This window comes from Mauremys mutica, chromosome 4 (genome assembly GCF_020497125.1).
Source record: "Mauremys mutica isolate MM-2020 ecotype Southern chromosome 4, ASM2049712v1, whole genome shotgun sequence".
Classification (NCBI taxonomy): domain Eukaryota; kingdom Metazoa; phylum Chordata; order Testudines; family Geoemydidae; genus Mauremys; species Mauremys mutica.
In genome coordinates, this window is record NC_059075.1 from 144972268 (window position 1) to 144996734 (window position 24467).

Consider the following 24467-nt stretch of genomic DNA (forward strand, 5'->3'; position numbering starts at 1 on the left):
CCACAGCAGCTGTAGACTGGGCCACACCGCGAAAGACATATTCTTTGCTTTGCAGTTGGCAACAGGCAGTGTCCGTTGAGCTCCCTTCACCAGGCCCTGGCTAGGATGAGACCAGCACGTGGGAAGGCAGCAGAAGAGATTCCAGGCCTGCCTCTTGGAGCATTTGGGAGATAATAGGTGAAGAAGTAAAACAAATTTATTATGCTTTTAAGGGGCTAACCTAGGGGATGAGGAAGAGGCCAGCCAGCCACCAGCAGATAGCACAACCCTCCCTTGTGAGCCTGGGGATCCCGGAGCACGGAGCTGCCTGTTGACACGCTAGCGCCATGTCACAAACCGGTGATTATGGAGAACTGCTGCTATTGTCGGGGACAGGGTCAAAATAAACAGTAGTGACCATTTAGCGTGTTTCTGATGAAGCACACAATTGACTCACTAACTGAGCAATTAAAAGGATCACTCCACAAATTGCCAGCTAACTCTGGACAATGCAAATCTGCCCTGTGCTGAGGAAGGAAGGTCTGATGAAATGCACAGAGCACAGCTGCCTTGGTCTGGCAATGCTGAAGGCTGCGGCTTTGAGAGGGGTATCGGAAGAGCATAGACACTGGAGAGAAGGACTGAGAGGAGGGTGCTTGGGACCTGCTTCCCCACTGCCTTTCACACTGTGTTCTCCAGGCAGCCTCTCTCCAAATGCAGCAGGCTGCGGCATTGAGCTCAGACCCCTCAACCCCCTGCCCCTCTTCTCATGGGCTCCTCCTGGGAATGGATTATTGTGTCTGCTTCTAGCTCCGAGCAGCAGGGGCTGAGGGGGCTGTGTCAGGTGCGAGAGGCAGAGTGTGTGCATCTCTCCAATCCCCAGCTGCAAGGGCTCGCTGTGTTGCTTTCTCCGGCCTTAGCGTGGCAGAGCAGCCACCCAGTACGTCAGTCAGAGGGGCAGAGGATAACCGAGGACAGGTGCTCAACTTCCTCTATTCCACTGAAGCATCATAATGTGCAAACTCCTCCCCTGCCTGGGCCTGCTGACTCTCACTCTCATCCAGGCCCTTCTGCCGCCTGCCTGAGTGCCCAGAGTCATACTGCTCAGTCCGGCAGCGGGAGAAGCAGCCCCTCCTGCAGGGTGACTAGAAGAACACACATAGGACACGCAGGCCAAACCCAAACCCATTTGGACATTTGGGAAGCCCCCTAGCATACACGAGGGTGAAGCTGGGTCAGAGCAGGGAGATCATCTGGATTCCCATAGAGCCCACGGTCACTCTTGTCAGGTCTCGTTGTCTCAGGATTTCCCTCCAAGAGAATTCAAGAGAATTCAGCTCCTTTGTTCTGCCTTGGCGCTTTCAAGGGCTAGTCAGCAGCCTTGCAGCACCATTAATGAACGAAGAACGTATGTACACAACAACCTGAGGGCTAGGAGCATCTTCCCCATCAGACAGAGCAGGACTGCGGTCCCAGGCAGGGTAAGTGACTTGCCTGAGGTCACCTGAGGCGTCCCCAGCAGAGCTGAGAACTGACAGCACAGTCCTGAGTCCAGCCCCTTGAACATAGTCCCGTGGCTCCCACAATGGACTCAGTCCCCAGCACTCAGGTGTGACCCATGTTGCATTAGGCCAGTGAGCTGAGACCCCTTGATAATTCTCTACTAATTCTCTTGCACTAATTGTGAGCTTTCTAGGGTGATAGGGCATGGACACTGCTGCCATCAATCTGCTTCAACACAACAGCAACAAAATCATCACTCACTGCTTACTCCACAACCCAGACCATGAACTTATCTTCTTGTTATGCCGTGTAATTTTGCAATTCCGTAGGCATGTGAGTCTCTCAGCAGCACAGGAATCAGTGGTGCTTAGCATAATGGTGAGGGCTGGTTCCTATTATTCAGTCAGGAAGTGCAGAAGGTGCAAATATAGATTTAATGCTAAGTGAAAATGAGTGGATTGCAAAACCCTTAAGATTCCCTCTGAAATGTGCTGAGGACAGCGAGGGGGAAACAGCACGCAAACATGATGCAGTGCATAATACTACAGGGGCTAATTTTAATTCAAGATACATCTTAGAGTATGTTACAGAAGAGACTCCCCTATGTGTGGTGGAAAGAAACGTGTCCTAAATACAGCAAGTCCATCGAAGAGAGGCACTCAGTGTACTTAATGGAAATGATATCAGTGATATATGGTATGGCCCCTATAGGAAAATGTGTCTGGTTCTCTGTGTCCATACCGTAACTCCATCCAGCTTAATCCTGTGCCTTTACTGGAAGCCCAGTTTGCTGGGGGATATATAGCATTTTAGAAGTTTATAAAAGCTAAATCTGGGTGAAAAGCCAAACAAGGGTATTAGAGAAAATGCCCCTAGTTACAGAAGACTGCAAGGGTAAGTCTACACTGTAATTAGACCCCCGTGGCTGGCCCGTGCCACCTGACTCGGCTCATGGTGCAGGCCTGTTTCATTGCAGTGTTAACTTCCTGGCTGGGGCTGCGGTCGGTCGGAGCTGTGGGACCCTTGCATCTCACAGGGTCCTACAGCCAGGCTCCAGCCCAAGGCCAGAAGTGTACACTGCAATGAAACAGCCCCTTGAGCCTGAGTCAGCTGGCACAGGCCAGCCGCAGGTGTCCAATTTCAGTGTAGACATACCCTCAGAGTACCCAGTGCAGGCCCTGGAGTTGGCAGGGAGGGGCAGACAGAGAGAAATGTTCCCGCAATAATTGCTCACTCTCTCTCTGGGTGTAGGCAGATCTGGTAATTGCACCCCCCTAGGATGAGGAGTGACTCCAGCAGCAAGAAGCCTGTTACCCAGCCCTCCCTCGGGACATGAAATCAAGGGGTCTCTCCCCTGCATTCTCACTTGGCTTCCTTGCTCTCTCCTAGGCTAGAGACCAGAGCAGCCCTGACTGATTTTGAGGCTCACTGTGTCTTTGCCAGCAGGCAAAGTGTAACTCTTTCCCCAGCCAGCCTTTTTCTGAGCTGTGTGTTTTATAAATGGGCTTTGGTCTAAGCTTTTGATAGCTGGGTCTTTGCAGGATATTAAGAGCGGAATCTCCACACAGCCTGGAACAGGCCCGGTGCCACTCTGCTAACGAACCAGTGCCCAGCCGAGGGATTAGGCATGGCCACTGGGCAAGGTGAGCCCCACTGCATGAGGGCAACTCCAGCTCTCAGATGCTCCACCACCTTCCCCAGGTGGGGGCACTGGGTTAAACCCATGGTCCTGGCTTCATTTGGGGCCTGATTTCCAAAGGTGCTGAGCATGCTGGGACCAGGTAACGGTGTTCCACAAGCCCCAGTGCACAAGGCCCCTTCCTCTCACCTGGGTAACTGGTGGGGGCACAGACGGGGAGGTGTTGGGTTCTCAGCCCTACTGCAAACCAGGCCTGGGAAAAGACAAACACACGGGGTAATTGTCGAGCATTTAAAGCCACTATATTGCAGCCCCTAGGGTGTGTAATGGTCTTTTCTGGAAAGTACGTTGCTCCAGTGTAGGAAATGCGAAGTCCTGCGTATTGCAATGTGACACAGCCCCAGCCTGTGTAAGGAAAGAGACCCCCACTTAGCCATTGTGCAGCACAGCAGTGTTAGTATGAATTGCTGACAGCCTGCATGGTGCTGGACAGACACGTGCGCCCTGCCCAGTGACTTTACAGTCTCAGTCAGACACTGGTGTGAAGACACACACCACTGTGTGATCATTATCATGGGAGGAAATTCTCTCCAGTGGCTATGCCTAATCCAAAGTGGCATGCACATTAAAACCAAAGCCAGCTTGGCCATTAACCCCATTGCCGAGAAGCCCCTGTCACTCGCTGACCTGTTCTCCCGCGGGAATCCCACTGGGGAGGATCAACAACGGATGATGCAGGGACTTTGCTGCTCTGGCTACCTAGAGAGTTCTGCCAGCTCACAGGGAGCCAGGCCAGCCAGGGTCAGCCGTATTCTTTAGCCCCATGGTGACACCACAGTACCAGGGCTACAGCAAGGCCTCTCTACACCACCCTGGCTCCAATGATATTTACACCCACTGTCAAGGTGGTGTCACAGGGCTGTTGTGCGGCTGAGAATCGGGTCCTGAGTGCCTCATCCATGGGACAGAGAGCATCTCTGAGCCATGCTAGGCAGGCAGCCAGCCAGGCAGGATTGGGATGTGTGTGCTGGACAGCCAGCTGGGCCCTTCTGTGGGGTCCTTGGCACAGGCCACTGGGGTCCACGGCAGGGCTGCTCTCAGCCATGCCGTCCCTCCAGGGAGATGGTCATTGGAGGCTCCTTTGGCCCTCGCTGGTGACTGCCCAGCAGAGAATCATGCTGTTGCTTTGGATATGGTTCCTTCTCACAGTGTCACGGGCAGAGAGGTCCCGGGCTGGGTTACTGCCAAAAGGCAGAACGTCTGCTGAGTTTCTCCGAAACCGGTGTGTTTGCAAGCCCTAGTTATTACTTCATTCCATCACACCGCTATTCAGAGAGACAGTCAAGCACTTGGGAGGCAGAGAACGTCCAAGGAAGGCCACCCGCACAGCGTGAACCCTGCCCTCCTGTGTGGAGGCAGCAAAATAGGACAGTTGTTATTTATGAGATCCCAGAGACTTTCTCCGGTACTTCTGTGCAACAGCACAATGTTCTCTGCAGCCTCTGACAGACTAGCCCAAGTGCGCAGTCTGGGCTGTGTGGGAGAAGGGAGGGTTAGTTGCTATGCCCGGCGCAGGCTGCCGAGGTCCTGGAATATGGATTGTCTGCACTGCTGCCATCGCACTAAAATACGTTCTTTTAAATTCCTGGAGAAAATGCCCTGGGTCCTTCACTGCCTGAGGTGGATTTATCTCCTCCTCCTGCTCCTGTATCCTCTGTGGAGTAATTGCACTTGTGCCTCTGGATCTTGTGTCCTCTGGAGACACTTCAGCCCAGGTCTCCTCATTATTCCGTGCATGCTGCTCAGGCCCCATCAGTCCCCAGCGATGAGCCCTTCAGGCCAGAGGGAACAAGTGCCCAAAACTCGAAAGAAAGGGACAACAGGTCACCACCCACACCTGATAGGGAATTCCACTTGGGAGTCTGGAAATTCTGCTTGCTAGCTGCTGGGAAGAGCTCCAGTATCAGGATGGATTTAGGAGACTGCAGTGGAGGAAAAAGGTGTCGACGTAGTTAAAGTGGAAGGCTCTGGTTGGCTTATATCATGCTCATACTGTTGTTATCTATAGGTCTGCATAGTCTCTCTTTGCTAGATGTTGTCTGCTCACCAGAGACAGAGACATTGCTCCACAAGATAAACTGTCTCCTGACTGGATTATCATTTAAACTCACCATGAAGCAAGAACGTTAAAAACAAACAAAAACCAAAAAAACAACTAACTCAGTAGGAACTGTGCTGCCAAGTCTTTAGAAACCCAGCCATCTTCTTTGCCTGGTGCTCAAGAGTGCTCTGTCTGACACCGGTCATGCTCTGTGGGAAGCCACTAGCACTGCCCATACAGAAAACTCTTGTATCTGCCCCACTTTGTTGTTCGTTTAGATTCTTTGGAAACACCCAGCAAAGTCCCTGAGAAATAGAGAGCTTTAGGATTCCAGAGAGGTGGATAGAGTTGGATGTTCCCAAGGCTGAGAAATGTGAAGCAAACCCATGTGCTGAGCAGGACTACCCTGGGGATTGGCGTGCTGGGAAAATATGATGGAGCCCTTTGAAACACTTGGTGGTGCATTGTTGCGGGGAGGGGACAATGGCAGGTCATTATCATTATATGTACTATAGGAGAAGAGGAACCTGATTAATATCACTGCTCAAGAAGTGAGAGAGAGAGATTCCTGCTACTGTTTAGACTCAGCAGAACTCTGTCTCCTGGAAGGGGCTAGCCAGGCCAGGAAATGCTCATAAAGATTGGTAGCGATCAGGGGTGACCAAGGGCATGCGTGAGCACAGCAGCTCTTTGCCCAAGGGAGAAGGGATATGCCAAGCTGAAAGCCATCCAACACTGGGTGGAGGAGCCCGGCCCAGAGGAGTTACTGTGGGATGATATATCAGCAGCAAATGTGCAAGCCAAACGCTGCTCCATCCCAATTGTACCATGAAATATCCTAAGGTGATGTGGCAGAGTGAGGTATGTTGTTACACCAGGGCTAAGGAAGGCCAATTCTAAGTTGCCTGCCACAAAGGAGTTAACGGCGTGTGGGAGATGCGCGATCTCCAAGCAGGAAATCAAGAGAATTAAAAAAATAAACTGAAATCTAAAAAAAACCCAGAGGAAAATGAGAACAAAGAAAGAGAAATGTTAATACATAAGCTAATTTGCAATGGAAATCACATCTCTGCCCTCTGGGAAGCTTTTTCTTGATAAATGTTGGCTTCCTGACCATGACTTTCTGGCTCCTACAGTCTTTCTAGGTTTTTTTCTTTTTTTTTTTACCTTGAAACAAAATCACTTGAAGCTTTGAAACCCAAAGCACCGTAACAGGCAAACTGCATGCAGCCTGCAGCCCCGCAGCTGTGGCCTGGAGTGACGTGAATGCAGGTAATCACTCCTTGCATTTTGCTCTGAATTGCCAACACTTCACTTACTGTATTTTTCCAGGAAAGTAACACTTTAAATGAAAAACCAGATTTACCCCAGCTGAGCCAACTCAATGTCAGAGTTATCTGCCGGCTCGGCTCCTGATCCCTTACAGTCTCCGTTCAAGCCCTCTTGAGAAATTGAAATGTTCAGCTTGCAACAGCATAAAGGAAGGAATATAAATTAAATCTAATCAAAAGGGATCAGAGCCAATAAATCCTGTAAAAAACCTTGCTCTCGCTGGGCCTGGGTACTATATCCAGTTGTTTATTGGCTGGCCATTTTCCCCTCTTCCACTGTTTCCATGCAAGCTGGATAATTCCACAACTGTAGTTTGTGCTTCCATTTACCAGGGAACATAAAATCTTCCTTCAAAAGGTGCAGAGAAACAAGCAAGTGCAAGAAATGGGAACCAGATTAATTAATATCATATCACCATCTCTATTGCTGCATCTGGGCACTCTTGCTTTCAGGAAATTAACCCAAACACGCTGGAGTCCAGGGAGCTTGAGGTTTTGGGCAAGGCCGAGGGATCCTCAGGAGTACCGGGGGCTCATTAGGGGCATGCGTTTCTCAGGGTCAGTAGCAATGCAGTGCAGTGCAGTTAACAGTCCCTTCCATGGCTGGGAGGCATGTGTGCTGACATTCATCAGCACAGGCTGCTTTGTCAGCCTAGGACCTAGAGAGCGAGAGAGAGACCTCCTGGCTCTGTCTGTGCAGGGCCTCCCAAAACACCCCCTTTTTATTCAGTACGAGCAGACCCTTCCTCCTCTTTATTGCCTGGTGGCAGCAGGACTGATCCAGTATCCTTGCACAGTGTCTGGGTGGGAACTCAGCAGCTGACGCTGTTCTGTTGGAAGGGACTAGAATGGGGCTGGGCTGATTGGACAGTGCGGTGCTGACCAGACACAAGTCAAGGCCCTGGCTGCTTGTGGTCATTGAAAATGCGTCATGGAATTGGGTGCTAAGCCTGGTGCCATGTGGGCAATTACTTCTGTCTCCCTGAACTCCGCTTTTAACTGAAGACGTTCTTGCTGCCCTGCCTGAAACCCTGCGATTCACTCTCCTGGGATGCCTGTGCGATCTGCGAGGCCCTGGGGGTGCATGTTGCAAATAATCGTGGGAATTCCTTGGCTGCCGTTTTCGATTTCTGTAAATGAACAACAAAATATTTCCTCTCTGAGAGTTTTTACACCAGCTCCCTGCAGGCTTTCTATACTTGCAGCTCCCGATAGGATGTACTGATGGCGCAGCTTTGCAGAGACGTGGGCTGAAAGAACAAACACCACGTTCTCTGATGAAAAAAAGCAGCTTTAGTAGTAAACCCCAGTAGCAAACATCCGGCTTTGGCCTGTGATTAAATTAGCCAGTAGCTGATTGTTCTGCAGGTAAAATGTGCCCTTTCTTTTACTTCACTTGGCAGAAGTTAAGTTTACATGGATTGAACCAGATTCTCAGCTGGTGCAGTCAGTGGTCACAAATGGTTCAGTTGTTCACACAAATTCTGGATGTCTCTTTATTCAGGCCAGGGAAGAACTGATGCTATTGGATTCTTTCTGGTTGACAGGGAGGGAGTTACTTTTGATAACCCATGGGGAGCCCATGCTCCACTTCAGCACAACACAGCCTCCACTCCACCACCTAACGTTTGGGCGAAACTGGTATCAATCTGGAGTAACTACTGACTGCAGTGGTGTCACTCTGGTTTCACACTGGAATAACAGAACAGAATTTGGCCCTATGTTTTCATTTTATGACAACTCTGCAGACCAGACAGTCAACACTGAGCTCCCGTCCAGGGAACTGGACAATTCAGAGGCTTGATAGAGCAGAGACACAAGGGCTCAGAAAGCAGAACACAAGCTGGGGTGGGTCTCTGCAAAAGCCAAGTGGTGCTGCCTCAAAGCCCCGGAGTGGCAAACTAAGAGGTGACATTGTCGTACGTGCTGCTTTCCGCTCTGACAGCCCGTGCACCTTGGAAGGACGCAGAGCAGTTTGGAAGAGGCTTTGGCACATTAGCATGATATCAAAACCCTAAAACCAAGCACAGTTTGCTGGGGCTGCTGACGGAGCTGATCCATGGCTGTAGAGCAAATTATGTATGAGTGGAAGCAGGCAGGTTAGTAAATTGTTAGTTATGGCATCTGTTAAAGTCTTCCTGGACTTCTTAGCACCTTTTTTCTCCTTCCATGCCACAAGCTAACACTGCAGCTGTAAATTAAACCCCTTTTTCTGGTCCCCAGATGTGGACTTTTTGCCACTGCCTTTAGATTTGGCTGAACTGTTATAGACACATCACAGGGGAACAGTGAGTGCCTTGTTCTTGTAGATAATGGAGCTAATACCCCCTGTGGGGATAAGGCACTTTCCTGCTGCTCTGTAACACCTCAAAATCAACACGTCCACCTTTGGCATGTGTCAAGAAGTCCTGCAGTGAGGCATTGCAGCCTCCAGGCCGCTCTCCAAGAGAAGATCAGGAGCTGTCATTTTTTTTAGTTTATTACTTACAAATCTAGTAAGGGCTGGGTTCCCAGTGTAAGCCAGGAACACGTACAGATAATTAACAAGATAGAGAGAGGAGGGAAATGTTATCAGAGAGTTCCACACATGGAAGGGGATAATGTAATTTAGAACTAGTCTTAGTTTTCATTTGCAAGCGTACACATTCTAGATGAATTATTGGGTTTAGAAAAGAACTCTATTTACAGCCTGTGGATTTCTAATTGGAGACCATCTAACTCCTCCGCAGAGCAATCTGCAGGGGAAAACCACAGAATCCGGTACAAAACCTCACCCAGAGAAGGAAAGCTGAAGCGCAGGTTCTGGGAGAGGAATTGGGTACTCAGATTCAGAAGATTTTTTTTTTATGTAGAGGAAAACATTGTATTTCACCACCATCCATTTCCCCTCCTCGGTCACTGATCAGCCACAATGTCCCACAGAGGCTGCCCTCTGACCCACCCATCCTGTTATGTCCCTCACACATCAGCCAGAAGGGCAGTCTCTATTGTGTGCTTTGCAGGACTCAAAGTGGAGATAGTGACACCAGGACTAGAACAGACAACGTGAGACAGTCCTAGTTCAGTCCCTTAGTGAAATACACTCAGTGGGCAGAAGCCCCTCGCAGAGCTCTTCTGGCTGAAACCCCATGTAAATACATCTTGAGAGCCAGCTGAGAGGGTTGGACCAGTGCCCTCTCACCAAGTAACTGTTCACCATTTCCGAGGCTCATATTCCCATTAAAATAGAGTGGAAGGAGGTGAAATGCTTATGGAGCCCTCATCCGGGGTCAAATACACTCAGCAAAAACCCAAATGGGTATCAGTCATTGTTTTTCTTGGTGATTATTCATATCCCATGGAGACCCAACTGCTGGCAAAAAGAAAATAATTTCTTCCCTGGGAAAAGCAGTGAAGCAGCCAGTTAATTTTCAGCAGTCTGGGGACATAATTGTCTTGTCTGATATTTCTTGTACGTCTGCTTTGCCTGCTAGTGTCTTCTCCTGACTCCCTGTGTTTGCTAGTGCACGCTCAGAAGTTTCACATCCTTCTCCATCATTCATTAGTTAAATAAACTCCTGTAGTATTTCATGCACTGCCACCTTGTACCCTTTTGAGAGAACCAGGAAGGATGTATCTCTTTTCCATACAATGTTAAGCTGAGGTTTATTTCCTTATTTTTGAGGTGAAGAACGCAAAGAGGCACCGTGAACAGCAATGTTACGCATAAGGGAAAGAGATATGTGTGATGGAGTTGCGATATTCTGTAGCTCTGTGAAATAATGGGTCTGATTTGGACTAAATTAACCTAACTACAACCAATAATATTCCATCAAACCCCTGTGTTGCACATGCACACGCACACACAGAGCCCTGGTAAGCTCCCTTCAGGACGGACACTCCCATGTCTATTGTGTTTGGCACCCACCTTGCTGGACCCATGTGCTCTTTGAGCCTCCTGAGTCCGACCTGAGTCCAGGCCCTGCCCGCAGCAGGGTCTCTAGCATGTTTTCAGGGTGCACAGTCTCTGTCTAGTACCCGCTCAGGAGAGCTGGAACCCCCGGCTCTTGGGCCCAGTGCTGGCCCCTAAGGCTTCCCATTACTTACACACCCCTGTTCAGAACTCCAGCCATGTGGGTGCTCTGGGTTTGCAATTTAATGTGTCAAGGGCACATGACAATGAAAGCCAACAGATGGACGGACAGGCAGACAGACAACCCGTGCACAGGATTCTAAACACCACTGCTCTGTACTTAGCACAAGAGATACACGGCTCTAGACAAAATAATACACACATCTGTCTGCATTTCCCTGCTTCAGTTTTCTCACCAGGATAGTATCTGCTTCTTGGTGCTGCAGCTGACTAATACTAGCACTTTGGCTATGCCACAGAACCCATGGGGGTTGACTCCCGAGATGTTCTTGGAAGAATAACTTTTCTGTGCAACGTTGTCCCAGGTGCTGAGACACCTAGGTTAGACAGAGAGATTGTGCCCCAGAGATGGCTGCACTTGGGTTGCTTTCTGTACTTCAATCGTTTGTAAAGCACTTGGGGATGAAAAGGTGCTATCTAAAGATAACCTGTCTATTAAATTCCCACCAGGGCAGCCCACTACAGACAGATAGGAATGGCCTCAACCTAACTTCTTCCTCTGCTCTCTCCACCACGAGTCTCTCCCTTTGTCAGACTTGCTCTGTTCTAACATCATTGGCAGTGAAGGGTACAATGCAGAGGTGTCAGTGCTGCTGCATTAGGAGGCTTCCTTGGTCTGTGCCTGGAGCAACCCTTCATGTTATCCATCAGAGACCCATGTTCACTCCTCTGTGCTAAAACTGCAGATGTTTGCTGGGTAATTAGACCCTAGACAAATTAGAGGACTGGGCCAAAAGAAACCTGATGAGGTTCAATAAGGACAAGTGCAGAGTCCTGCACTTAGGATGGAAGAATCCCATTCACTGTTACAGACTAGGGACCAAATGGCTAGGCAGCAGTTCTGCAGAAAAGGACCTAGGGGTTACAGTGGACGAGAAGCTGGATACGAGTCAACAGTGAGCCCTTGTTGCCAAGAAGGCTAACGGCATTTTAGGCTGTATAAGTAGGGGTATTGCCAGCAGATCGAGGGACGTGATCATTCCCCTCTATTCGACATTGGTGAGGCCTCATCTGGAGTATTGTGTCCAGTTTTGGGCCCCACACTACAAGAATGATGTGGAAAAATTGGAAAGTCCAGCGGAGGGCAACAAAAATGATTAGGGGGCTGGAGCACATGATTTATGAGAAGAGGCTGAGGGAACTGGGATTATTTAGGCTACAGAAGAGAAGAATGAGGGGAGATTTGATAGCTGCTTTCAACTACCTGAAAGGGGGTTCCAAAGAGGATGGATCTAGACTGTTCTTAGTGGTGGAGATGACAAAACAAGGAGTAATGGTCTCAAGTTGCAGTGGGGGAGGTTTAGGTTGGATATTAGGAAAAATTATTTCACTAGGAGGGTGGTGAAGCACTGGAATGGGTTACCTAGGGAGGTGGTGGAATCTCCTTCCTTAGAGGTTTTTAAGGTCAGGCTTGACAAAGCCCTAGCTGGGATGATTTAGTTGGGAATTGGTCCTGCTTTGAGCAGGGGGTTGGACTAGATGACCTCCTGAATTCCCTTCCAACCCTGATATTCTATGATTCTATATTCTATGATTCTATGATTATTAGGACTGTTGATTAATCACAGTTAACTCACACAATTAACTCAAAAAAATAAACACTGCCAAATTAAGTGTAAAAATGTAATAAGAAAAGCCAAAAAAGAGTTTGAACAACAGCTAGCCAAAAACTCAAAAGATAATAACAAAATATTTTTAAGTACATCAGAAGCAGGAAGCCTGCTAAACAACCAGTGGGGCCCCTTGATGATCGAGATACAAAAGGAGCACTTAAAGACAATAAAGTCATTGCGGAGAAACTAAATGATTTCTTTGTTCGGTCTTCACGGCTGAGGATGTTAGGGAGATTCCTAAAACTGAGCTGTCCTTTGTAGGTGACAAATCTGAGGAATTGTCACAGATTGAAGTGTCACTAGAGGAGGTTTAGGAATTAATTGATAAACTTAACAGTAACAAGTCACCGGGACCTGATGGCATTCACCCAAGAGTTCTGAAAGAACTCAAATGTGAAATTGTAGAACTATTAACTATGGTTTGTACCAAATGACTGGAAGATAGCTAATATAACGCCAATATTTAAAAAGGGCTCTAGAGTTGATCCCAGCAATTACAGGCTGGTAAGTTTAACATCAGTACCGGGCAAATTAATTGAAACGATAATAAAGAATAAAATTGTCAGACACATAGAAGAACATAAATTATTGGGCAAAAGTCAACATGGTTTCTGTAAAGGGAAATCATGTCTTACTAATCTATTAGAGTTCGAAGGGGTCAACAAACATGTGGACAAGGGGGATCCAGTGGACACAGTGTGCTTAGATTTCCAGAACGCCTTTGATAAGGTCCCTCATCAAAGGCTCTTAAGTAAATTGTCATGGGATAAGAGGGAATATCCTTTCATGGATTGAGAACTGGTTAAAAGACAGGGAACAAAGGGTAGGAATAAATGGTAAATTCTCAGAATGGAGAGGGGTAACTAGTGGTGTTCCCCAAGGGTCAGTCCTAGGACCAATCCTATTCAACTAATTCATAAATGATCTGGAGAAAGGGGAAAACAGTGAGGTGGCAAAGTTTGCAGTTGATACTAAACTGCTCAAGATAGTTAAGAGCAAAGCAGACTGTGAAGAACTTCAAAAAGATCTCACAAAATGGCAAATGAAATTTAATGTGGATAAATGTAAAGTAATACACATTGGAAAAAAATAACCCCAACTATACATACAATATGATGGGGGATAATTTAGCTACAACTAATCAGGAAAGAGATCTTGGAGTCATCATGGATAGTTCTCTGAAGATGTCCACGCAGTGTGCAGCAGCAGTCAAAAAAGCAAACAGGATGTTAGGAATCATTAAAAAGGGGATAGAGAATAAGATGAAGAATATTTTATTGCCCTTATATAAATCCATGGTACACCCACGTCTTGAATACTGCATACAGATGTGTTCTCCTCATCTCAAAAAAGATATATTGGCATTAGAAAAGGTTCAGAAAAGGGCAACTAAAATGATTGGGAGTTTGGAATGGGTCCCATATGAAGAGAGATTAAATAGGCTAGGACTTTTCAGCTTGGAAAAAAGGAGACTAAGGGGGGATATGATAGAGGTATATAAAATCATGAGTGGTGTGGAGAAAGTGAATAAGGAAAAGTTATTTATTTGTTCCCATAATATAAGAACTGGGGGCCATCAAATGAAATTAATGGGCAGTAGGTTTAAAACCAATAAAAGGAAGTTCTTCTTCACACAACGGTGGTTGAAGCACATTTGAATCTTTAGTTCATTTTGCATCTAAATATCTTGTGACAGTGACTACAACAGTGCAATGCAAATGCCTGTTCTTACTTTCAGGTGACATTGTAAACAAGAATCAGGCAGCATTATCTTCTGCAAATGTAAACAAACTTGTCTGTCTGAGTGATTGGCTGAACAAGAAGTAGAACTGATTGGACTTGTAGGCTCTAAAGTTTTACATTGTTTTATTTTGTAATTCAGTTTTTTTGTACATAATTCTTTCATGATAAAGAGATTGCACTACAGTACTTGTATTAGGTGAATTGATAAATACTACTTTTGTTTTTTACAATGCAAATATTTGTAATAAAAAATAAATATAAAGTGAGCACTGTACACTTTGTATTCTGTGTTATAAGTGAAATCAATATATCTGAAAATGTAGAAAACATCCAAAATATTTAAATAAATGGTATTCTATTATTGTTTAATCATGCGATTAATTGCAATTAATTTTTTTTATCGCTTGACAGCCCTAGTAATTATTCATCTATACTCAGGTGCTGGATTCCATTTGTATTTTGTTTTATTAACCCTTGATACAGACAGTCCCCAGACATCTTGGTTCTTCCTGTTGACTGAAATTGTTTTGCAATTATAAACTATTGATTAGTCTTTGAAAAATCAACATACATCTCTTGGAAATCAGTGACTATTGTAGTTAATACAAAGATTACATGACATTAGCAGCCTCTGGCTTGAGACCAGGAAAGTTTACCAAAAACCATTAAGAGCTACATGAAACAATTGATTTTCTTGCAGTTTGTCGCCTGAAATGACTGTTTTTATTTCGCTGTAGAGAATGCCCAATATTCAGCTCCAGCACCTCCTCCCCTGGTTTTAGGAGCTTAGAGCACTTTATATCATTCCTAACCTTCATCGCTTCCCTTTATTCGTTTTATGCTTATCTCCTCTGAGAGCAACACAGGTTTCATAGTTAAGGCATTGAAAATGTACCTCTCTCTCCTGGTGCAAAGATAATGGACCTTAAATTCCTCCCCTCCATCGACATTAAATGCTTATTTGAGATATAATTTAAAGAGATTTCCCCAAACTTTAATTTAGCACTTATTGAAAATGCTGCTTGCTGTGAAATCAGCTCAACACAACATTAGTAGGAAACATGCAGCTGACGCCTGATTGGTTATGATAAACTGACACTTTGTCTATATCTACACTAGCGCTTTTGTTGGCAAAACTTTTGTCAGTCAGTGGTGTGAAAAAAACACCCCTAACTGACACAAGTTTCATCAACAAAAGCACCAGTTTGGACAGCGCTATGCCGGTGGGAGAGCGTCTCCTGTGAACGTAGCTACCGCCGCTCGTTGGGGGTGGTTTAATTATGCCGGCGGGGAGAGCTCTCTCCCATCAGCATAGAGTGGCTACACAGGACACCTTACAGCAGTGCAGCTGCAGTGGTAGAGCTGTGAAGCTGTAAGGTCCATAGTGTAGACACAGCCTTAGAGGACACCGCTGAGAACTCTTCTCCAGGAGCGCTGGCTGGGATGGGCCTGACACTACACATCCATTAACATGGATTGGCTAGGGACATCACAGCGTGGGTGGTGCTTCTTTGCAGCACCTTTGCTCTCCTTTCCTGAGCATTGGACTCATTGGCTGAAGACCTGTGAGTGAACCAAAGATTTCCACTTGCTAGATATTCACCCATACAAATGAGTGTTTGAACTAATTTTATCCTAGGTGAGTTTTTTCCCCACTTTGCCAACAGAGAGAGGGTTGGTTTGTTTTAGCTGGGTAAGGCCATGCCTACTCTTTTTCTTTCATCCACAGGACACCTGGGGGAAGTCTTTCATGCCAGTGAAATACTGGGAGCATAGGCGCTGACTCTGTGGGTGCTCTGAGGCTGGAGCACCCATGGGGAAAAAATGGTGGGTGCTGTGCACTCACTGGCAGCCCCCCTACCAGCACCTCCCCCTTCCCCCAATGGCTCCTGCCCACTGGTGGGCCCCGCCGATCAGCACTTCCCCCTCCCTCCCTGCTCCTCCCGCCCGCCGCAATTAGCTGTTTTGCGGCATGCAGGAAGCTGGGGGCGGGGGGGGGGAAAGAGGGGAGGAACGATGACATGGCACTCTCGGAGGAGGGGGCAGAAAGAGGCGGGGTGGGGGTGGAGTGAGGGTGGGAGGAGGTGGGTGGGGTGGGGCAGGGTGTGGCTTTGAGGGAAGGGGTGGCATGGGGGTGAGGCCTGGGGCAGAGCCAGGGGTCGAGCCCCGCTGGCACAATGGCAAGTCGGTGCCTGTGACTGGAAGGGGGAACCAAAACCATTTAAGTATGTTCATAAACATGGCTGCTTGGCTGTCTGTGCCAGAGCCTGGTCCCCATCAAGCTGCTGCGCTACCCATGCTCACAGAGAACAGCAGCATCAGGTGTGCATGGCCAGAGCACCTTCCACCTGAGGAGCCCAGAACCAATCACAAATACTAGTCAGCGCTCCCAATCCTCAGGACAGAGGGAGCTAGACAGGCGCTGTTCACTGCAGCACCTGGGGTCCTGAGGCAGTCATCGCACTCCCAGGCACCAGGGAATCCTCACTCTGCCTGGCCTGTTAACAGGTGTTCCCAAAGCCAGTATGAACCGTGCTGTACTTTCCTCCCATGGCGTAATTGTGGGTAGATCTGTGTGGCAGCTGTAATCTGATTGGTTTCAGAGTAGCAGCCGTGTTAGTCTGTATCCACAAAAAGAACAGGAGTACTTGTGGCACCTTAGAGACGAACAAATTTATTGCAGCATGAGCTTTCTTTGGATGCATAGAATGGAGCACACAGACAGGAGATATTAATCTGATTGTCACTACATAGCCTGCTATTGCTGATGTTGCCCCAGGATGGTTGGTTGGTTGATTCATTTAAGTGGCACCACACGGTGGGGCTTGTTAAAAGTGTTGTGTCAGTTTTTATATTGATTGTTTACGGGTTTAATTATATTAGATTTCAAATGGTTCCTCCAGGGCAGCATGCTATAAACAGCATTGCTGTCACCACTGAGACGAAGCAGACTCCTGACCTGCTCTCCCTAGCTGATTGAGCCCAAGTTCCCTGTTGTATTAATGTAGATGGAATATGAAGGCCCAAGAGTCACTGTCCAACGTTAAGCAGCATTGGACAAGGTCTGGCATTCGGTCCACAGAGACAGATACTCACTTGGTTACTTGGTTCCTAACGTCTCCCCAGCACTCCCCCCATACCTTGCAGAGACATCACAGGCCGGGGTCGAGAGTTGAGGGGTTATAAATATGCTGTATGGATTCAGCTTATCTTTGGCTAAAACGCGCCAATGAAGATGTACATTTTAAGGGGCTTTGTTCAGGTTCTGTCACTGCTGCAGTCCAATGCGACGGATAAATGTGTGGTTCATATAATTTAATCAAAGGACTAGATAATGACTCTGTTTTCCGTCAGATGTGAGTGAGAAATATGCTTTCTCAGCTGCCTATAAAGGGAAACTGCTTGGAGGATCTCATTATCTGGATCTCTGATTCATGTGATTATACCTGAGTCAGCTGCTGATTTACTGTAGCTCCAGATATTAAAAATCTCAGTGTGAAAGGAGGCTGAACAACTAATGCTGTGATCGTCTTGAAATGAACGGGACTCAGGAGATCCCATCTCAAGGCATTTAACACTAGACTGGCAGAGCTCTAGCAAAGGTATCTATGCACCCCTCAGTGCCTGAGCCACAGAAGTACCAGGCTGGCACAGCGCCCTGCCAGGGGGTTCGGTCCTGTAGGAGCTGCTGCTTTAGTTCTCCAGGGGCTGGATTCAGTCTCTGCTGCTGACCAAGACAGCCATGGTCACAGACACACTGGAGGGAATGCTTCCTCACTGGCCTGTCCAGTGGGCAAGGGTTCCAGGGTTCTCAGGTGCCAGGCCTGCCAGCCCCTCGGTCACAGCATGTTGGGCCTCGGCTAAGCTCGGGTGGTTGCATGTTGATCGGATCCCTGGTGCAGGCATGGATGCTAGGGGTGAGTGTAAACGTGCCTGCGTCCCAACCCAGTGGTTACCTCCAGCTGGAAGTCAGGGGCTCCCCTTGGGCCGCTGGTAAGAATGCACACTGGCTCTGCCCCATTTCAGAGCTCTCCGGGCCAGTGGCCCCTGGCATCACCCTGTCCCCCCAGGACTGACTGACACCAGAGAGTTAGAGACAGGAACCCTGGCTATGGAGGAGCAGCACTGGTCTCCTCAGGACCAGGGAGTGGGCTCAGGTGTTTGTCGGTAACATCAGATGACAAGCTGGGGCTATTCCCTTGCTCCTAACGAATAAAGCCAACACCTGCTGCTCGTGGCATTCACAGGGCTGAGCTCCCCGGGTGCCTGAGCTTGTCTGGGGCATCCCCTGCCCTTTTCCTGTTTGGGCCATTAGAGTGAAAACTCTGTGGGCGTGAGATGCGTCTCTTCCATGCTCATGCAGCACCCAGCACAGCGGGGCCCAATCCCAGCTGGGACCTATGGAGTCTTCCATAAATATTTACTGCCACTCGTTACAGGGGAACCCACCAGCAGCTTACGGCTTCCCTGTGAGAACTGACAGGTGGAGTGAGTCTGCCAGCAGCAGTTCTTCACGTTCCTTCCCCAGATAGCCCTGGAGTTGTGATGGGCAGTCGCACATACTCCCGAAGGCTTGTGGCTGCTCTGACCTCAGTGGGACGCTAGTTTATAGACGGCTCATCGGGTGTTGCTAGTTTGTATGCAGAGGACTAGTGCACACAGATAACACCTGCTTGCTTCTCTTGAGCTATTTTAATCTCTTCCCCACACATGTGGGGCTGATCTGACATGGACTAGGATACAGAGAGAGGGTTCTGAACCACTAAGTGCTTTGTGCTACTTTTAGAGACAAAAATTCTCTGAGATATCCAAAAACCTAAAAGCCACCTCTAGTATGCAGTTTTTCCTCTCTGCAGGGTGATTATCATTAATTCCAGGCATGCAGTTTGTATGACATTTCTTTGGTACACTCCTTAGAATAGAATAAGCAAGCAGTCTCCTTTCAGAAAGACTATGGTATGGGATTTGAGTAATCTTTAGTTGACTTCTGAGCTGACCTATGATTTGCATATATATGATAAACTCTGCCATGATACAAGAACAACTCACAGCGAGGCTGATTGGTGCAAAGTTGGACATGCAAGGAATAAATCTCTCTGTCAGTGACAAAGAGACAGTTCTTTCTAGCAGGCTTTTAAGGATGCAGTAGACGTTCTGCTAGTCGACATGATAAGAAATCATAATGGCTGTTGCCTTATTAATTAATGCACAATGAGACTGTACCCCAGTCTCCAAGCACTGGGCTATTCTCTGAAAACCTGCCCCATCATGCAGATAAACCTTCAAAATCTAAGTCTGTATCTCTGGGCTTGGAGAAGCTCTGATCATTCTTTTAGCTTTCAAAGTGCTTCCAGAATCTAGGTAGAGAGTGAGATTGTTCTGTTCTGGGTGTTTTGGGACGACCTTGTTTTGTATCTAGCTCATCCCATGGTAGCTCGGCTCCTGACAGAGTCTGAACTTGTCCTGAATCACAGAGGTTTGTAAATCTGAATTAATTGTCACATCCCCTCCATGAAGGGTTGGACCCCATAGACATCTGAATGACCCATCCCAGATTTACCTGCCCATCACAAGATTAACTCTGCATCAAGGTGACTAATTTGTAACCATACATTATTGGTTCACTTAATCGTTCATGATTCTGGACCCCTTTGGCTGCAGTCTGGGCATTGTCATGACTGTCAATGACAACCAGGTGGCCCTAGATGGACTGGGGGGGCGTGAATGTATTCACTCTGAAGGGCGGCAGAGACTGCAGATCGTGAAACGTTGCTGTGAAAACTCCGGAACCCCAGGGCCAGGGAAATTACATTAGAAGCTCCCTTACCTCCTGCATCTTGCAAGAACCCTGCAGGTGATACTGCTCATACTAATGGCATCGCTTCTCGAAGACCATCTCCAGAGAAAGCAGGTCCTTCTGGGTCAGTGTGAGCTCCCCTCTTGTTTATTTGGAATATAAATGATCTCTGCTCATGTTTTCAGAATGCCATCTGGTATTTCAATGTTTTTTACTCCTGTGACTTGTGTTTCGGGCAGGAGAGATGCCACTGCTTCCTGGGCCAGAATAAGCACCATCCATTAATTCTCAGTGCAAGTTTGAAAAGCTACTGCTACTTTGACATGCAGATTTGTGGCAGGGGGCCCAATGCTTTGGCCATCTCATCTCCAATGTACAATTCACGCAGATCAGCAGCATTGCAGAGGGGCAGGTGGGCTGCTCGAATGAGGCTGGTGCTAGCATATGTGTGGGAAGTAACAGACACTTACGGCGCCATGACAGTTCACACCAGCTGAGGAGCAGCCTGCCCTGATACCTTTACTGTTCTCCACAAAGACGGTGCCATGGGAGGGTTGAGCTGAATCACCCTCCGTGACTTCCTGTCCCTTTTAAAGTTGTTTTGGGGCAGAGGAAAGAGGGTTGTCTTCTCTCTCCCCACTATGCTTCATTGTTGGGGACACACTCTATCAGATGTTGGAGCAGATTGCACTGCACTAACACAGCTACACAAATGTGCGTGGAAGGGGAAGAAGAGCGTCGCACCCCAGCTCCTCTGTAACTTGTTGTGCAACACATAACAGGGTAGCTTCCGAGCTCACCTATGCCAGCGTAACCCCACTGGCTTTAATGGAATCACTCCTGATTTACACAGGTCGGTGAGAACAGAATTAGCCCCCAATCGGTGTCACAGCCTTGCCAATGTCTGCGTGCTGCAGTGACCCACAGCTCTAGCTGACGGTAGTAGTTACTACAAGTGGAGGCAGATCCAGGCATGGTGGTCGTAGAGCTGCTCCGCACGGATGTGTCCTGACTATGCCTTAGCGAGCATCAGTGAATGTGGCTTCGTGTCACACGTGTAAAGCATGTTGATGATTCAACTTCTCTGCATTATCTGAGGTTTGATGCTAGGCATGGAGACAGTGACACAATCATTAAATGTCAAATATACAACTAATTCTCAGCTGCTCTCAGTTTGCCTGCTCTGTGTTAATTGGGAGCTGGCTTATCTAGGTACATCGAGGCAGGGCTTCCAGTTCTCTCTCTCCCTTCTGGCTGGGAAAATTTCGAGGTCTCTCAGATAAAGGCAATACACCATCTTACCCACCAGATCTCCAGTTTGTTCCCTAGTAATACAGCCAGTCCTCAGTCCTTGATTTCAATACATCTGCAAACCTGGACTATAACTGGCAAGCCTTGACGTGGGTTGGGCAAGCTGGTATTCAGCTGGGAGAATCCACAGCTATTCCTCTGAAGGTGGATTTTTTGCAAGAGCAATGTGGATACGTTCTCAATGAGTTTATTTAGAATAAAGCTGCACTTTATAGGCCCCAGGATGCCAGAGTCTGTGGCACCACCTCTGTCCTTCACGGGTGTTTCCTGTCCTTGTTTCCAGCTACCTGGAAAATTCAGATTTCTGCTTCAGCCAAAATTTTAATTCATGCTGGAAAGTAATTCATTGTTTGGACAGGCAAGCCCCCACCTCTCTCTGTCGGAGCGAGCAAATAGCGGCCCTATTGTCTGGCTAAATTATAGACTGGCCAGTGACTTTATGCCTCCCCAAATCCCTCACCATATTCTTCCCTCTCTCTCCTAGACTATTGCATGGTGTTACTGTGTGCTGGGGAACAGAGGTGTTTCAGCGATGGGTGATGTGAGCCCTGTACACACGAGCTTGCAATCAATTTGCAAAATGCCTTGAGCTCTTTGGATGGATCACGAGCACTAGGTAAACGTTATCTGAGCCATTATCACTGTGTGCGCAAACAGGAAAGGAACAGATCCACTCATAAATCCATTCCCGTTGTTCAGTTTCTCACAAGGGCAGCTGGATAAGGCAAGGGCAGGTTATATTGTCCTCTGTCCCGCCCTTGGTGCCAGCGGCTAATTACACTGGGAAGGACAGTCACACACTTTTCCTCTTCTCTAGGTCACAACCCACCTTGCAAGCTCTTTTTTCAGGGCGACTGGTGCTTCTGGGTACGTGCTGAGAAGTAGCCACTTGATTCGGTGGCAGGACAATGCCTCTTAGGGCTGCACACAGCATTATCAGCGTGAGAGGAAGTGGATGGACAATTCCTTCTGATCTCTTGGCCAAGGGTCCAGGGATGGACCCCGCCCAGTCTGCTACCTACACCTGATTAGCTCTGCCAGAGGGGAACACAATTATCCAAATAAGCAGGCAGCGTGATGGCAGAGGCCCTGCAGCCAGGGCCCAGCACACAGTAATTAGAGCCTTCATTAGATAAAGAAGAGATTACACAACAGCCAGAAAGGTCCTCCTGGTTTTCATAACGATCACTGCCTAGAAAATTCATTTATATTCTTCTCCAGCAGGTAAGGCCATCTGATAGCAAATAATGCACAGGATTAGCCAGCCCAACACCCTACATAGGAGCAGGACCTCAAAACACTCATGGGGCTAAACCGACACTCGCAACAGAACAGGGGAGGAGAAGACACATTTTCAGTGTGAAAATAAACGGGGAGCTGGGGAGGCCATTCCAGATAGCAGACACTGCAGAGGAGAAGGCACTCACAACAGAAACACTGGTATTTTCTGTAATATCTTCTGTCTAAAGACCCGCAGAAGGTGAACCCAGCAGCTGCTCACGGACACAGCAAGGTGCCCAGCTCCTCTCTTTGGGTGCTAAGATGAGCTCATTCCATTTATTTCCCCACCATCCCCAAGATCACTGCACTGAGGAGGGAATGAAATCCCCCTATGCTGCAAAACGTGGGACCTGCATCTGTGCGACCTGCTCTCATTCAGGTACCTCCTACTTGACACTGAAGTCATTGCAGCTCTTGAGGAGCATAACGGAGTTGGGAGCAGCAACCCAGTGTAACTCAGTGTGCCAGAGTAGAACTGGGGGCTTGGATTTTTTTTTTATTTAAATTAGATTTTTTTGATAAAATGCTTTTTGAGAAAAAAATATCTAAAGAATTTTAATTAAGATACATTATAGCTCAAAGATATCTCCTCATGGAATAGGGATTATAAATTCTAATTCTATAGTATGAGAGAATATATTCATGTAAAAAGAACAGGAGTACTTGTGGCACCTTAGAGACTAACAAATTTATTGAAGCATGAGCTTTCGTGAGTTACAGCTCACTTCTTCGGATGCATAGAATGGAACACACAGACAGGAGATATTTATACATACAGAGAACATGAAAAGGTGGAAGTATGCATACGAACAGGAAGAGTCTAATCAATTGAGATGAGCTATCATCAGGAGGAGAAAAAAAAACTTTTGCGGATACAGACTAACACGGCTGCTACTCTGAAACCTATATTCATGTAGTGTTTAAGAAAAGTTTTGTAAATGAGTTCCAATAGTTCAAGGATTAGGGACCGAATTTTATGGAGTTCCAGGGGCTTCTGTATAGATTATTTAGGTTAATCTTTCTATCTACCCAGTGGGACTCAGTGCTCAGTCTAGAAGATACCATCAGAGATGTTTAGTTCTGCAGTTCTCAAACTGTGGATTTGTGTCTCCAGAGATAACATGCTTGTTAACAGCAAAAATGTTTTTAAATAAATAAATAAATAATGTATAGAGGTGAGAAATAACAGACCTCAACCCTATTGTCCCTCTGCAAATTTGAGTACACAGAGTCAATCCCTTAGCTCTCTCTAAAAGTGCAAAGTTTCAAAAAGTTTAATGAATAGAAGATTGTTGGGGGCGGAATAGATCTGGACAAGGAGAAGCCTGGAGATAAATGTGAGAAGGGAGGGACAGGGAGTAGAAACAAAAGTGAAACTGTTTAAGCAGCATATTCCAGAAGTCTTGAGGTCTTTCTGAGTGTAGCCTTCATTGATTTGAGATCTACCATACCATTCTCTCACTAGAAGGGAAAACCTATAATCCCAGCAGGCCATAAAAGAGACCCAGTTTGGGAATAAAATCCATTCAAGAAATATGTTTGCTGATGATGTTTTAAAGAAAGTCACACCTGTGAACTGGTGGAAGTCACTTAAGCACTTGGATTCAGAGACTGTTGAAGCGATCATCTCACTTTTAATAGCAGTAGCTGCTTCTTCCAGTGTAGAAAGAATATTTTCTTCCTTTGGACTAATTCATTCCAAATTGAGAAATCATTTGGGACATGAAAAAGCAGGAAAGCTTGTTTTTCTTTTCCACATTATGAACAAACAGGAAAATGAAGGTGAAGACGACTGAGTTAGCTGCAGAAGCCAACATTTTAAGTTTATCATGTTGACTTGGCTGACACAGTCAATTTAATTTTTTTTTAATATTTCATTTAACTATTTTAGTTTAAAACAATTTTAACAAAAACAAACCTGATTTTATAAAACTTGAATGTTTAACTAAATTCATATGCTTGTTTTGTTAAAATATGTTTGCTATTGAAGAAAAAAATCCAGAAAACATAACGTTGTTGTTTTAGTTAAGTAAAACA